This window comes from Giraffa tippelskirchi, chromosome 6 (assembly GCF_054371585.1).
Source record: "Giraffa tippelskirchi isolate mGirTip1 chromosome 6, T2T-mGirTip1v1.2.pri, whole genome shotgun sequence".
In the NCBI taxonomy this organism is placed as follows: domain Eukaryota; kingdom Metazoa; phylum Chordata; class Mammalia; order Artiodactyla; family Giraffidae; genus Giraffa; species Giraffa tippelskirchi.
In genome coordinates, this window is record NC_137280.1 from 137,447,750 (window position 1) to 137,464,264 (window position 16,515).

Below are 16,515 nucleotides of genomic sequence, written 5' to 3' on the forward strand. Positions count from 1 at the left end.
ATAATCCACTCCTCTTTCTATGCAAACACATAGCTTCTCAAGAACCAGCAGAGTGCAATAAAAAGAGAAAGAAGAAATTAACAAATTGGTTTGTTGCTGGTAATGACTATGGGAGGGACTTTGTGTTGTAGATCATGGAATGAAATGGAAATCATCCTTTTAGATTCAAGCAGGACCTAGTGGCAGGTGGAAAAACACTGAACTATCGAAGAGGACTTAGGATAAGGAATTAGGTTCTCTAGAAACACGAAGTAGATTTATAGTTATTATCACTAACGATTCTCATGTTTTAGATGAGATTTTCCAAACCTGTTTCTAAAGTATAAGCAACCATCAATTTTATGCGAGTGCTGGTCTGAATTCTATTTAGGATGAAAGCTCCAGCTGAGTGCCTTGTTCGCTGCTGCATCCACAGCATGCGGAACATTTCCTGGCACATAGTAAGTGCTCAGTAATATTTATTTAATGAGTTAATGGAAAAGGCACATCCACAAATCCATCAGCATGTCCTCACTGAGTACCTGTTATTAAGTTTATGCAGTCAAGGCACAGCAAGGCTCACAAAGAAAAATAAGTCAGATTCCTTTCCGTGGAGGGGCCCTAATCTAGGTGGACCTCATAACAACTACCACTATTAATAAAAATCACCATCTTAGGGGTGTGCTTTGTCTATATGCTGTACTATGTCCCTTTATATATTATGTCATTTTCATACTTCTAACACCCTTAGGATAATGGCATTAGTACTAGACTCCATTTGTAGATGCAGAAACTGAGGTTTAGAGATGCCAGTTCCTTGATCACAGTCACAAAGCAAGGAACTTGTGGAGCCAGGATTTGAACTCAGCCCCGTTTGACAATGACATCAACTATGCCAAATGCATTCATCCCATTATTTCAAGGTCACCACCTATGGGTGAGAGGCATGTTGGGACTACAAGTGTTTGTAGCATTAGAAGGTGGGGGCAGGGACAGAGACAGTACCACAAGAAACACCACTCAGCCTCTCCAGGTCTACATATACTGCTGACCTGGATCTGAGATAGTCCCATTCTTCACCTGCCACAACCCTCTGTGTTGTGTAGGACAGAGTCAGTGACTCTCCTTCCCGGCAGGCTTCTCAGACACTGTAAGACTGGGTTAGCTCTGCCCTCCTTCACGACCCCTCATTGTAATACTTCTCATCTCACATTCTAATCTCATGCATTTTCCACCCACTATTCTTTGAGTTCTTCCAGAAGAGTGTTTTATCCTTTCAGGGCTAGTACAGTGCCTGACTCATAGTGTGTCATTTCCTAAATATTTATGGAATAAATGAATTTCTGGTAGAAAGTGCCGCATATGGATCCAACCAATATACCACAGAATTCAAAGGAAGGAATACATTTTAGGGTGTTAATTAAAACTCCAAGCAAAGAACTGCTGAGAAGCTGGGTAAGATGCTCACGCACGGCTGCACTGCACATGTGTGGACCTAATGGCCTCAGCAGATGAGTGGTGTGCAATGTGGTCCTGGCAATGTCAACATGGTGAAGACATTCTGCGTGTACCTGTTCATGACCTGGGAACTCATGCTGAGGGTGCTGCTGTCACTGGTGCTCGGTACTGCCCCTGCCCTATGCTCAGGGCCACAAAGGTCAAGATCAGGAGAGAATCAAGAGTGGAAGTCTATCATGGTGATGAAGCTGAGCCCAGAGCTGCATGTACACTTCAGTTCAGTTCAGTTGCTCAGTCATGCCCAACTCCTTGCAACCCCATGGACTGCAGCACACCAGGCCTCCCTGCCCATCACCAACTCCCAGAGTTTACTCAAACTCACATCCATTGAGTCAGCGATGTCATCCAGCCATCTCATCCTCTGTCATCCCCTTCTCCTCCTGCTTTCAATCTTTCCTAGCATCAGGTTCTTTTCCAATGAGTCAGCTCTTCACATCAGGTGGCCGAAGTACTGGAGTTTCAGCTTCAACATCAGACCTTCCAATGAATATTAAAGACTGATCTCCTTTAGGATGGACTGGTTGGATCTCCTTGCTGTCCAAGGGGCTCTCAAGAGTCTTCTCCAACACCACAGTTCAAAAGCATCAATTCTTCGGCGCTCAGTTTTCTTTATAGTCCAACTCTCACATCCATACATGACCACTGGAAAAACAATAGCTTTGACTAGATGGACCTTTGTTGGCAAAGTAATGTCTCTGCTTTTTAATATGCTGTCTAGGTTGGTCATAGCTTTTCTTCCAAGGAGCAAGTGTCTTTTAATTTCATGGCTGCAGTCACCATCTGCAATGATTTGGGGGCCCCAAAAAATAAAGTCTCTCACCGTTTCCATTGTTTCCCCATCTATTTGCCATAAAATGATGGGACCAGATGCCATGATCTTAGTTTTCTGAATGTTGAGCTTTAAGCCAACCTTTTTACTCTCCTCTTTCACTTTCATCAAGAGGCTCTTCACTTTCTGCCATAAGGGTGGTGTCATCTGTATATCTGAGGTTATTGATATTTCTCCCAGCAATCTTGATTCCAGCTTGTGCTTCATCCAGACCAGCATTTCTCATGATGTACTCTGCATAGAAGTTAAATAAGCAGGGTGACAATATACAGCCTTGATGTACTCCTTTCCCAATTTGGAACCAGTCGTTTTTCCATGTCCAGTTCTAACTGTTGCTTCCTGACCTGCATACAGATTTCTCAGGAGGCAGGTCAGGTGGTCTGATACACTTAATCTTATCAAAATGAATGGAAGTAAAGCAATCTGAAGGAAATTCAAGACCACAAAACCTACTGAATTGAAATACTGCATTGGCCAAAAAGTTTGCTCAGATTTTTCCATAACATCTTATTGAAAAAACCAGGATAAACATTTTAGCCAAACCAATACATCATACCATTTATACCAAGAAAAACAGCGTTGAGAAAAATACCCATCCTGCTAAATCATGATGGAGGCAGAAGACAAACAACAGCCCTGGAAGAAAATCTTTCCCTTGGAATTACCTAAAACGGAACTTCATTTTCATTTGAGTGGATCCATTAGTTCTAATGCCATGAGGAAATTAATACACAATGAACTAGGTCTTAAAATCCATGACCAGATGACTATGATTAACAAGGAAAAGAAAAGAACTTTGGAGGAATGTTTCCAGAAGTTTCAAAGTATTCATCAGCTTGCTACTAGCCCTGAAGAGATTTTCATGGCCACAAAAGATGTTATTAAAGAATTCACAGATGATGGTATCAAGTGCCTGAAACAAAGGAACACAACTAGAAAAGAAAATACTACAGAATGACTGAAAAGACTTATGTGGAATTTGTACTTGAGGCTATAAAACAGTCTGAAAAAGAGAACATAAACACTGATGTTAGGGATTTGACAGCAATCAACAGAAGAGTTGGCCCTTCAGTAGCCAAGGAGACTGTTAAGCTCCCTGAAGAGTTCTTCCTTTCTACTGAGGACACAGTTCTTGAGCTTGACCTCAGTGGAGACCCTGTGGTAGGACAAACAATATTCCTTGGAACTTTTTTAGAACCTGATAAAACACATCTTCATTTGCTATTACATTTTACAGAGATCCTAAAGCAAAAGGAATGAAGGAAGGAAGGACGGACGGACGGACGGATGGATGGATGGATGGATGGACGGATGGACGGAAGGAAGGAAGCAAGCAATCAGTGAAGGGAGGGATGAAGAAGGAAAGAAAGGAAAGGAAATTAAGAAAGGGAAAGGAAGGGAAGGAAAAAAAGAAAGAAACTTATGTATTCCTGTTTCTGCCTCCTGATAGAATTAGGCATGGGACATTACTCAGTTCCCCTGAGGGAAGATCCCTGGATCCAGTAGACTTTGTAAGGCACCCCCAGACACCACTGGGTAAAGCTTAGGGCTTCCGTTCTTGTAGACAACCTTTGTTCCTTCTTGCCCCACCCGTAGGTTGCAATTCATATGGAGAGAAATACTGTTTTAAAAATATGTCATTTAGAAAAAAAAAAATGATTTAAAGTAGAGTTGGGGGTAAAGTGGTCACGAAGATCCCTTTCTGGATATTTGGACTATGTTAACCTAGGAAAGTTATCCTCTATGAGCCCCAATTTTTATGTCTATACTATTGAGATGACAAAAATTACTGTTGGGAAGTCAAAATGAGGCAATACATTAGGAACTCAGCTGAGTGCTCTGTCCTTTGTAAGTACTCAAATGTTTGTCATGGTCACTGCTGCTGCTGCTGCTGCTTGTCTTCCAGCATTATTATTAGGCAAAATTGGGGGAGCAGGCATTTTATACAGAAGTGCACTTCTGAGGAAAAGTATGGAGACATGAAGATACGTCCTGCCCTCAGGTATAAAGACGACTCATGGCGTTGGCAAAAAAGGCTATAGATATTTCATGCTCAGAGAGAGTGATTCCTCTGAACCAAGGAATCAAATGCTCAGAAAACTAGAGAGCTGGTGAAACCATGCTCCATTCTTGTTTTAAAGAGCTAAATATCAAAATTAAGAGCCCAACATACGAGCCCAATGTGTATGTCTTTTCCACTAAACATACAGGTGAGGCTCTGTACCATGACTGCCATTTTGTTCTCAGGAAATGATCCCTTGGGAATGTGGGCTGCTGTCTCTTATTCTTTCTGGAGAAGAGTGGTGTGTCATTAGAAATCTCTTCGTCTAGAAGAGTGATACCAGTTTTGGCTCTATGTCTAACCACCTAGTCTTTTCTTAAGGCTGCCCAAACAGACATGTGAAAAGATGTGACTTGGTCCTTATGACTAGGATTACGGGAGAGTGGGTGTGCTGGTATAAGTGATCCTTCAATTGGCTCTTTTTATGAAAGTTGGGACATGCATAAAACCTATTAGGAGGTTCTCAAAATATGTGAAATTATTTAGCTACTTACAAGATAGATCTGTTTACTACTTTCTCAAAGATGCCATTCCCTGACGATGCTAATTATGGAGGCATTTCAGAATAACGACCTCATAAAGTTCAAGCAGCTGTCTCTGTATGCAGACTTAGATAAAACACAGCTATGACCTCACTCAGGCCAAGGGCAGGTCTTAATAGCTTGAAAGGACTGTGGTCAGAAAAGGAGTTTGGCTTAAACTGTTTTCCCTCTTAACTGTTTAATAAAAGGAAGAGTCTCATTAAAGTTGCTTATTTCTCCCATGATTCCATGGGGTTAGGGCTGTGGTACCTTCGGGTCATTAGACAAAATGAGAGTTATGTCTTGGGATAGATTGGGAACCCCAAAATTCAGCCTTGCTCCAGTCATTGGAACAGTTTGGTTATTTTATTCCATCACACTGGTCATTTAGAGGTGAAGAGTCTAAAGATACTAGTCATTTCTAAAGGCTGATTAGGGCATTTTCCCTGGGGAAAGAGATTCTCTACAGAGGAACTTCAAGATGTTCAAGAAGATGAGCTCTGTGTTTATTGAGAGACAGGAGAGGTGACCAGGCAGTGACAGAGCCCATGGTATTGGGGAGTAAAATGAACTGCTGCCCATACGTAATGGAAGGTTGGAGGCAGAGTGAGTGTAATGGGAGCCTTATAAAAGCGAAAAGAAAAGCTAGGACCACCCACTTAATTAAAATGGAAAAAGGAATGTGTGTTTTTATCCCAATGTCCATCAAATTTCTTTTAGAAAAAGAAGTGAGAGTAGGAGGAAATTAGGAGTAGGAATATGTTATACAATTGCTTGGCCTTTCAAGCATCTTAACATCTGAGGCAGGTCAGGAAAACCATGGTGGAATGAAGAATCTGGATTCAGGAAACGTAAACTCAAGTGTAGATTCTGCAGTTGACACGGTCACTGTGTGACTTGAGGACAACATTCCCCTGCCCCACAGCCTCCACCCCTTGCCTGTCATATAAGAGAGTTAGATAAAGCCTCTATAGGTTCTGTCCTTTCTGGTATTCTAGAGTTTAAAAATAAGCTAAAACAAGGACCCTGCTTTCTAATGTGTAAGACACAAGAAAAAGTATACAGTGAAGTGACCTATAAATTCTGCTGAACTTTAAATGTGAATTAGATGCAAATACAGAATTAAAAATTAGCATGAAAATCATTATCCTCTGTAGATTAGGAAGTATAATGCAGTTGCTTTGCAGTGGGAAGAATGAATCTTGCACGTGCTGAAATAAGCACTGACAAATGTTAGAAGAGATAGACATTACAGTAGTCTGGGGTTTTTTCCCCTTTGTTGAGACTTTTTCTTTTCTCATTTTGCATCCATGGTTAGACAGGGGACAAACATCCTTGAGATTCTACATGGGTCAATGGTACAAGAATGTAGAAGAATGTCAGGTCACCTGAGCACAGTCATAGGTAATGACATCATACATAGGTTTATATGACCCAGATGACCTGAGGATATGCAGCCTATGGTCAACCTGAGGTAGTATCTACCTGTCCTGAAAGAAAGGAAAGTTTATGCAATTGTTACACTTGAACTTGAGCTGAGAAAACAGCCTTGGAGATGGGAATTCATGCCTACTGAATGCCACAACATATGTTAGCATTTGACACATTTTGTTTCATTTAATCCTAATGCTAAAAGCACCCTATCAGAATGGGGCTGATTCCCCAGTGGCTCAGTGGTAAAGAATCCACTTGCAATGCAGGAGACACAGGTTCAATCCCCAGATCAGGAAGATCCCTTGGAGGAGGGCAAGGCAACCCACTCTGGTATTCTTGCCTAGAGAATCCCAAAGACAAAGGAGCCTGGCAGGCTACAGGGGTAGCCAAAAGAGGTCCAAAGGAGTCAGATACGACTGAAGTGACAGCATGCACACACCCTATCGGAATACAGTTTTTAAACATTGTTTGATTTTCTGATTCCTATCTGTAAAATGGGGACGTGAAACCTTGAAGAAGGTAAGTAAGGTCTTACAACTTGTAAATAATATTGGTTTGGCCAAAAAGTTCACTCAGGGAGCTTATGGAAAAACCCAAGTGAACTTTTTGGCCAACCCAACATAAGCTGAAACTGAAATCTTCCCTGACTCTAAAGCCTGTACCTCATCACCTTCTGAAATCCTAGTTTTCAGTCTAGTTCTGCCTTTATTTGACTGTGGTACCTGGAAAATAACCACTCAGTTTACTCATCTGTTAAAAAGCACATAAAGCAACCAGCCAACTGACCAAAACAGTGACTATATGGCCTCTGTTCGTCTTCCATGGTTTGTGGATGGACATTACAGTACCATGTTTAATTCTCTATGAACAGTGCCTCTGACACTCATGAAACATGGCAGCGCTCGACTTTAAAAGGTCCTGGTACAACCTGAAACTATATGTAAGCTGTATCATATATTTATATATTGATAATGTCTTAGAAAAGAGTCCAAAGCTTTCCTGAGGTCTCAGTGGAATTCATATCTCCAAATGCTTTAGAACCTTCTGATCAGTAGATCTCCTTGTGATATCTTCTAGCTCAAAGCATCTGTAACAAACTGAAATAAATTAAGGTTTGGTACATGAAGGGAGTTCAAAGACAGAACTTAACACTTACACCAAAGATTATGCGATGTCATGGAAACAGACCTGGCAAAGAATCGAGGACTCTGGATCCTGGCTTACTCTGCCTTATCACTCAAAGACATGTTAATTCCCTATCTCTCCTCTTGTAAACAGCTATTATAAAACCAAATGTGATAATATGGATGAGAGTACTCCGGAAAATATAAAGTTTCCTGCAAAAGTATGACATTAACTGCGAGATATTAAAGTATCAAGTCGTTTCACTAGTTGTCAACTGAGAAAGAGGGAAGACTGTGAGCTCCATCAGCAAAATTTAGAAGCCCTACTTTTTCATCCTTCAGCAAGGTCCTACATCTGATACTTATGTGTAAATTTCCTTGACTTTAATGAGAATCAGTTGCAAATACAGCTTGCAGGGTTCAGATGGAGATATCACCAATCTGGGAGCTGACAAACAGAACTTACGTTTTCTTCCCTAGACAACAGTATTTCATCCTGTTTTAAAATCTCCTTTATTCCATGAGGCAGTGGTTCTTATAATGATCCAGAGCCAGCAGCATGAGCATTACTCAGGAACATGTTAAAAATGCAAATTCTCAAGCCCCACCCTTGACCGACTGAATCAGAAATTCTAGGGGTGGGCTGTGCAGTCTGCATTTTAACAAGCTCTCCAGGGAATTCTGATACACTACAAGCTCAAGTGTGAGAACCGCTGTCATAAGTGATTATCCCAGGACAGACCTCCTGGGCTACTGTATTGGTTATGGGAACTCGAAAGAGAATGACAGAGTTCCCGTAACCTGGAAGAGTATCTAGCCCAGTTCACTAAAGGGCAGGATAGGCCAGGTTGGGCTGGAGGACACCAGGGCAGCAAACATGGCAGGTGCATGTTGAGGGCTCCCCTGGTGGTCTAGTGGTAAAGAATCTGCCTGCTAATGCAGGAAACACAGGTTTGATCCCTGGTCCGGGAAGATCCCATATACTGTGGAGCAACTAAGCCCATGTGCCACAACTACTGAGCCTGTGCTTTAGGGCCCAGGAACTGCAACTACTGAGCCCATGTGCTGCAACTTTTGAAGCCCATGTGCCTAGAGCCGGTGCTCCGCAACAAGAGAAGCCACCACCATGAGAAGAAGCCTTCACTCTGCAACTAGAGAGTAGCCCCTGCTTTGAAACTAGAGAAAGCCCACGCAGCAATGAAGACCTAGAATAGTCAAAAATTAATAAAAATAAGTCTTGAAGTGCAAGTTCAGGGTGTTTTCAGAGGTCTAAGTGAGGCAGCTGCACTCAGTCTTATGCAAACAAAGGTTTCTCAGAGAAAGAAATGCCTAAATTTAGGTTTCCGAAGGATGAGAGGAACCGGTCATGTTAACGTGGAGAAAACTGAGATTTAGGGCACTTGGGCAACTGTACTCCAGGTCACACAACCTGCAAGCAAGTGGTAGTGTTGGGATTTGAATTCAGGTCAGTCCAATTCCAGAGTTCTTGCTTTTAACCATTACGGTTAGGCTGGAAAATAGGTTTTATCAAGCCCGTCAATCCTGATAAATTGATAATGGCTTCCAGGAAGGCTGGTGATGAGGACTCTGAGACCTGGGCTGGGCTCAGCAGGAAAGGATGCCACAATCAATTAGTGATGTCTGCCTCGTACAGAACAGGGGAGTATATGTGTCATGCATGCATTTGCTGACCCTGCACTGCTGAGTACTGCCTCCAGGACTTAGCACAAAGAGGGACAGACCTGCAGAGCTGTTTCTTATTCATGGAAGATTGTCTCTGACTTTAAGGAACTTATAGCTCTGTGGCATCAGTGGACACCTATTATATGTTACTAGGAGGTAGTCAGTGACAGCTGAGGATGTTATGAGCTGATGAAGCATTCATTGAGAAAGGGAATGAAGTTTTCTTCAAAAAGGGAAGCTGCTGATTAAATGTAACAGTGAAAAACAAACAACAATAAAGAACAATCTTATGAACCTAAGCTTCAAAGTTTGTAGGACAATTCACTTTCAGTTTTTACTTCTGTTATTTCCATCAACGTGGCAGATGTTGATATGATAGAAAATGTCACTGTTCGCAAGTAATGTGTCAAGTTGGCACTCTCGTACCCAGGGGAAACTTAAATTTAGAAACGCCACCCAAAAAGTATGCATTCAACATACCTAATGGCTCATCTGTGGAGTAGTTTAGAAGTTGCTATCAGTCAGAGGGACTGAGAGAGTGGCTTTTTAAGGCAAAGATGGTAATAAGTTAGTGCCAGTTTGCTTCACACATGGTTTATGGTGTTGGGAAGGTGGTAGGTGAGCTCTTCGAAGGGTGATCAAATACTGTTTTCACAATATATTTGTTAAACCAACATATGGATTGAAACAACAGTAACAACACAACAGCAGCAACTGGTTCTAATAATCAGAGGAAATCTGATGGGTACCATCAAGTCAGCGAGTCATGGGAAATGACTTCCGGATGAATTTCCTTTGCAAAAATTCTTTTTCACTTCTCTCTGTCTCAACTTCACACTGAACTGTTATAAAAACACTTTGTATCCTTGAGATTAAATTTTTTTTGAAGGGACTTGTGCCCTGGACATAGAGATCAAAAGGAGAAGATGACCTCCCACAAAATCCCAGGTCAGAGCTGTTGGCCACGTGGGCATTTCTCCCCAGGTGTTGTGAACACTTATCTCTCAGTAATCATGACTTGGACAACCCACGTGTATCTCTGCCGCAATTATCAGAGGCTCACTTTGCGGTTATGGGCAGCCTTGGGTTTCATCATCTGAACAACTAGGGTGTAAGCCTCAGTGGTCCCCTACCTCAGGGTCTGCCTGCTGATAGAGGTCCCCTAACCCCCACCTGCAGTCATCAGGAACCGGCATCCCACTGGTCCTCCTTCTCCAAAGCATTTACACCAGAGATGATGGGGGAGCTTATCACCTTAAAGGTTTATTTACCTTATCTCATATTGGGAGATGAGCTTTGACAGTACTGGGCATCAAAACATTTCTCTGCCCAAGTCCTGCTGACCAGTGCAGAATTATCTCTGATTCATTTTACATTTTAAACATTATCTGAAACCTCAACAAGGAGAAAAAGAAAACAAGACAGCCGTCTGTGGAAAACAGGCTCTGGGGTGCAGGCTGATAAGGACTTCACCTTTAGATAATCACCTGGAGAATTATAAGAAATGGACTCAATGTGCAGGGACTGTGTATCTTTGTATCTTAACATCTTCTAAGGTACAAACCCCAACACAAAGAAGGTGCCCGGAGACCAAGGTTGGGGGTCTCCAGTTTAGATTACATGTTCTGAAAGAGGAAGAGAACCATTTACAGGTTCATACTGAATACACTGAGCCCTGAAGCTTCTCCTTCGCAGGGCTCCTGATCCATTCATGGAGCAGCGAAATACCAAGTCAGTTCGGAGAAACTGCCTTATTGGCTGTGCGGTTGATTCACGTCCTTCACCCCTGGTTGATTTCGTAATATGTATCCCCAATACATCCCTACTCATTGAGCAGTTCTGGTGCTGAAGCTTAGCTATGTGCTGTCATTGTCCAGCCTTCTCTCTTTAACCCAAGTCCATGGCTATTTTCTCCTTCATTCCATGGAGAGAGACAGCCTAGTGCTGTCTAGGGTGGAGCTCCAACCCTTTGGGTGGAGCCCAGGGTAGAGGGCAGTAACAAGATCTGATTTCTACACCTACTTCTGCCACTATCATCTTATATGACTTTGGACACGTATCTTCCTCCTCCCAGAAGCCCAGTAATCTGCTGTTAGTGCAGGATTAGGCTTCCCTGGTGTCTCAGACAGCAAACAATCGGCCTGCAATGTGGGAGACTCGGGTTTGATCCCTGAGTCAGGAAGATTCCCTGGAGGAGGGCATGGCAATCCACTCCAGTATCCCTGCCTGGAGAATCCCATGGACAGAGGAGCCTGACGGGCTACAGTCCACGGTGTTGCAAAGAGTTGAACATGACTGAGTGACTAACACTCATCTCTGAGGAGACTTTCCAGCTTAACATTCTAGATCTTCAAGGGAACTGGAATTCTGGGTTCAACTGAAATTGGTGTAACCAGAATTTGCCAACTTTCTTCCTCTCTGGCATGAAGCATCATGCTAGGCATCACAGGGGATATGCTTCTATCAGATCTCTCTCTCTGAACCACAGCACTCACAGGCGAGGGGCAAGTGGGAGAGAAACAAGTTTACAGTTATCTCCGGTGCACAGCAGAACATACTGTGTGCTATGAGTAAAGTACAAATGATTACAGGGTCTAAAAGAGGCAGAAATTGCATCTATTTATGAAAAGTCAGACTCACACTTCACAGCATTTCAGATGAGCCTTGTCAGGGAGGGAATTCAGACAGGACGCAACCTAGTTTCTATAGCAACATTTACTGAGCAGGTCTTTTGTGCCAGCCACAGTTCTGAACACTTTGCACACAATAACCCTTTATTTCTCTCAGTCTTTTGAGATTGAGACTGTGATTATTATTCTCATTCGGCACAAGAAGAAACTGAGGCATACACTGCTTAAGTAACAGGCCACAAAGAAAGGGGTATGTGTCAGGATTCAAACATAGGCAATTTGGAGGACAAGTCTCCATTGTCAATCTGGCAGCTCTACTGATTATGACACATGGAAAACCACTGACTCTGGAAACTGGAGAATGAAGAGGATCTGACTGCAGAGATGAGCTCTGTGGCGGTGGGCAAGTCCTTTCATGCCTCTGGTCTCCCAATTTCTTACCTGTGAAATAGCAGTGTTAAGTACTGGTCTCACTGGATTGTCATGACAATTCAGCAAAATGGTGGATGTAAATATGATTTAAATGATACAAAGTTCTATATATTTTTCTGTTTGTAAAGGCTTTTTTGATGTGGACCATTTTTAAAGTCCTTATTCAATTTGTTACAATATTGCCTCTGTTTTGTTTTGGTCGCAAGGTATGTGGGATTTTAGCTCCCCGATCAGGGGTTGAACCTGCATCCCTTGCATTGGAAGGTGAAGTCTTAACCACTGGACTACCAGGGAAATTCCTATACACTTTTTTTGAATTTATTTATTTTTAATTGGAGGATAATTACTTTACAACAGTGTGCTGCTTTCTGCCATACATTAACAGGAATCAGCCACCGGTATACATAAGTCCCCTCCCTCTTAAACCTCCCTCCCATCTCCCACCCCATCCCACCCCTCTAGGTTGTCACAGAGCACCAGGTTGAGTTCCCTGTATTATTTATAACAAATTCTATATATTTTTAAATAATAGAAGAAAGCAGAAGGAACAGCATGAAGAGAAGTCTGAAGGTGGTAAAGTGCAAGGTATATATATTTAGGCATGTGTTTAGGGCAGAGTGATCGTCCAGAGAGTCCCCTGAGTAAGGGCTACCTGATGGGTCAGGCCTGGGGTCTCTGCCTCAGAGTTATACCTTGGGTAGTTTCCACTCAAGGTTTTACTTCATCTCATCTCTACTGTCTACGCTAGGTCTGGACTGTGCTCTCTAAATAGACAATGACAAATGTAGTCCATTTTCCTCATGTTTTGTACTGTTGAAGCTCATGCCCAGAATGCCAACACAGTTCTCATCAGCATTTGAGTTCAGCCACAGCATTCGAATGAAAGGACTAGACCCTTAACCCTCAAAACTAATATAGGCATTGGCACATTAGTTTCAGCAGAATTAGCCCATGTAGGAGTGACACTAAGGGAAAATCCCAGCATAAATAAATAGACCCATCTTAGGAATGTCTGTGTAGTAAGATGTGTTACCATCATCTTCTCAATACTGGCCAAGGCAGCATCTTCAGATGGTGTCCAGGTTACCATAGGAACTGGTGGTAAAGCTGAAGGGATACACTAAGAAAAGGGCACCAGCTCAAGGGATACTCAGGGGAAAATACATTGGACTGGCATTAGAAGATCTGAGTTTGAGCACTAGCATGACTGATTTTTGACTGACTGTCCCTAGAAACTGGAGGAGGAAATATCAGCCCACTTCAGTATTCTTGCCTGGAGACTCCCATGGACAGAGGAGCCTGGTGGGCTACAGTTCATGGGGTCACAAAGAGTTGGACATGACTGAGCACCCATGCACGACCCTAGAAACATCATTTCCCCTCTCTGAGCTTTTGTTTTCTGTAAAATGGCACAACTAATATAGATGCTCCTTAAAGCATCTTCAAGTCTGAAAGCCCAGAAGCATGCAGGTTATTTTTAAGCAGAAACTTAACTGAAGCTATTCTTAGGCTCGCAACTAGAAGCTACATGTGATTTTGCATCTCCTACTAACTGCAGAGGTTACATTTTCAACTGCTTCTTGCTCGTATCTCTCTCAGCTACCAGATGCTACCATTTACAAAGCAACAACAATAATAACATGACAACAGCAACTGTAGCAACAGACATAGTGGTAGACAGGAACTGTGCTAGCAATACATTTTCAATGCAGAGCAACCCCATTGGGTGGGTATCATCATTATTTCTGTAACACAGATGAGGAAACAAAGGTTTCAGAGTTAATAATTAACTTGCCAAGAGACAATGGGGAACTGAGTCCAGTCTGTCCATGGCAAACCTTGTGCTCTTAGCCACCTAGATATCCAGCCAGGACTAAACATAAGGAAGGGTATGAACCTAAGTGTCCCAGGTGGCCCTGGAGGCCACTTGCCTTTGAAAAATGATTTCTAAAGATATTTTCATAGGGATCAGAGCCTTCTTTCCTCAGGAAGAAGGAAGTCACTAACTCCAGAGCGAGAGAACAAGACAAGCAGTCCTTTCCCTAAAGTGAATTCTGATGATACAAGAGTGGACAGGCCTCCATTGGAGGAGAGAAAATCAGAGGGAGAAAAGTAGCAATTACCCACCTTCTTAGTGATCTGAGAGATACTCCACACAGGAGTCCCTGACCTCTGCCCGATATTATTCAGTGACCCTGACTGAGGGTGCATGGAAAAGTACATCAGAATGTGTGGGTGTCAGTGGAGGGGGAGTCACAGCTCATAGATTAGACAGAATGAAGGAACCAGCTGCATGGGCCAGCCTCACTTAGAAAGCATCTGTTCCCAAAGCCCTATTAAGTGCCAAGCACACAGAACCATTCGTAAGACAGAGCCCCCGTGCTCCTTGTGTGAGACAGGAGACAAATCCAGGCTTGGCTGGCATTAACGCCAGACGTTAAGTGCCATATGAAAGTCTAAACAACTTGCTTTGGGTGTGAGTGGAGGGAGGATCCACTCCACAGTGAGCTCCAACACAAGGCAGAAAGTGCTACGGGCTCTAATGAAGCGCAAGCTGAGAGCTCCAGGAGCTCAGGGAGGGAGGGGTGGACTCTGACTGGGGTTCACACAGAAACGGTGGTGTGTGAGTGGAATCTTGAAGAACCGAAATGAGTGGGAAAGGGCCGAGATGAAATTCCCTTCATCTCAGGGATGTCAGTATAAAGAAAAAGTCAGTTTGTCTATGTTTGCCTTTCTAAAGGCAGAATGGCTACAAACATCGAAGTCAAAGTTAAGAATGATCTGATTTTGACTTCTGGATCTGCCGTGTCTATGTGACTTTAAATCTTGGTATCGTCATCTGTATTAGGAGTTACTAGTATCTTTTTCATGGGATTGTTGTGGGGAATAAAGAACTTAACTAAGGCAAATGTTTAGTAATGCAAGTGTCTAGCAAATGATAAATGATAGCTTTTACTGTAGTATGATTACTGATGCACTGAAGATTATCTAGCTCATCTGGACAACACGTGACTATTGAGCTACTGCTGGATATTCAGACAACTTCCAGAATTAACTAAATGCACCTGCATATTCCTTGGCACTTGTCTTCATCCTGTGTGCATTTTCTCTCTCCCCAGACCCTTGTATAGCCAGCACCTTTGTCTATTCCTGAATCACAGTTTTGCCTTTTTGGTTTGTGTTTTGGTGTTCTTGTCCATACAATGGACTAAATTACTGGGTCTAGTTTTCTCACTTCTTCATGCAGTAAGGTTCTACACTGGAGGGTACACTCTTTGAGGTACTTTCAGATCCGGCAGTGAAGGCACAAGGGCCATCATCACAGTCAGCTTCTCGAGTAAAGTCCTGTCCTGATCACAGCCAAGTTTGCTCTGTCTCCTGTTCATCACCATGCTACTGAGAATCAACAGAGGACATAGGAACCGCAGGAAACTAGAATCAAATCTTCTGTTTTACCAAGGAGCACCACACAGGCCAGAGACAGGAAGACATTTGTCAAGTTTCTGTAGAGAGGCAGGCAGGGGTGGGTCTGCACACTAGACCCTAAGTGTGGGAACTCACAGGTCAGTGCACCCCGTATGACTTCCTATGACCTCTGTGCCTTTGCTCTGCAGACCCGAGCTTTGATAAGGTCAAAGATGCATTTCCTTCTCTCCCTTCATCCCCCTCGTCCTCTCTCCTGACTGGGTAAAGCTGGAAGGGGCAGCTCCCTGGAGGTCCATTTGGACACACACTTACCACTCCCACAAGCATCCTTGGATGCTGCTTACATACCACGTACTGACTTGGGGCCTCACAGCTTGGAGACCAGCTGACAGGAAGAGAGGCAAGAGCACTGAAAACACTTTAAACGGCCTTGGAGTTAAAGAAGTGAGAAGGGAGGTAGGAAACGTCTGTGATGACCAACATCATAGAGAAGTGATAAAAATGAGGAGACCTTAACGCTTGCCTTCTGCTCCCCTGAGATCAAGGATATAAAGGCTTTTCATCTCACATGACAGCTCCAGCTGTTTGGTGGTGGTGACCAGGCGGCGGAAGATTTCAAAGCAGCACCTGGACTCCGCAGGCAAGAAGGCTAGGTAGGATCCTGTGTCTGCCCCAGGCTCCCTCTCAAGAAGCATTCACCCTTTCCTCTGAATATACAGAACGTGCTATACTTCTACTTTAGAATTTATTTCATTTTCTCGTGTCCAGTTTTAATTCATGGTTCATGGGTCTGTCTTCCTCTTCACATTAGAACATTCCTCTTAAGATGCAGACGTAAGAACAGACTTGTGGACACAGCAAGGGAAAGAGAGGAGGC

General features: G+C 43.1%; 2 protein-coding genes and 1 pseudogene across 8 annotated transcripts in view; 2 read left to right on the forward strand and 1 right to left on the reverse strand.

The window, feature by feature from the left end:
- Positions 1 to 16,515, reverse strand: part of LOC145508725 (uncharacterized) — a 617,339-nt gene that overhangs the window by 282,096 nt on the left and 318,728 nt on the right. Inside the window, exon 4 of one of the 4 annotated variants that reach the window (XR_014055567.1) lies at positions 6,196 to 7,440. The exons of the other annotated variants lie outside the window; for them this stretch is intronic. The gene's annotated coding sequence lies outside the window, so the exon portion shown is untranslated. Of the gene's footprint in view, positions 1 to 6,195; positions 7,441 to 16,515 lie in introns of those variants that run through there. 4 annotated transcript variants of the gene reach the window in all.
- Positions 1 to 16,515, forward strand: part of GRIA1 (glutamate ionotropic receptor AMPA type subunit 1) — a 337,441-nt gene that overhangs the window by 150,723 nt on the left and 170,203 nt on the right. The window lies entirely within an intron of this gene.
- LOC145509401 (N6-Methyl-AMP deaminase pseudogene) lies at positions 2,934 to 5,018 on the forward strand (annotated as a pseudogene).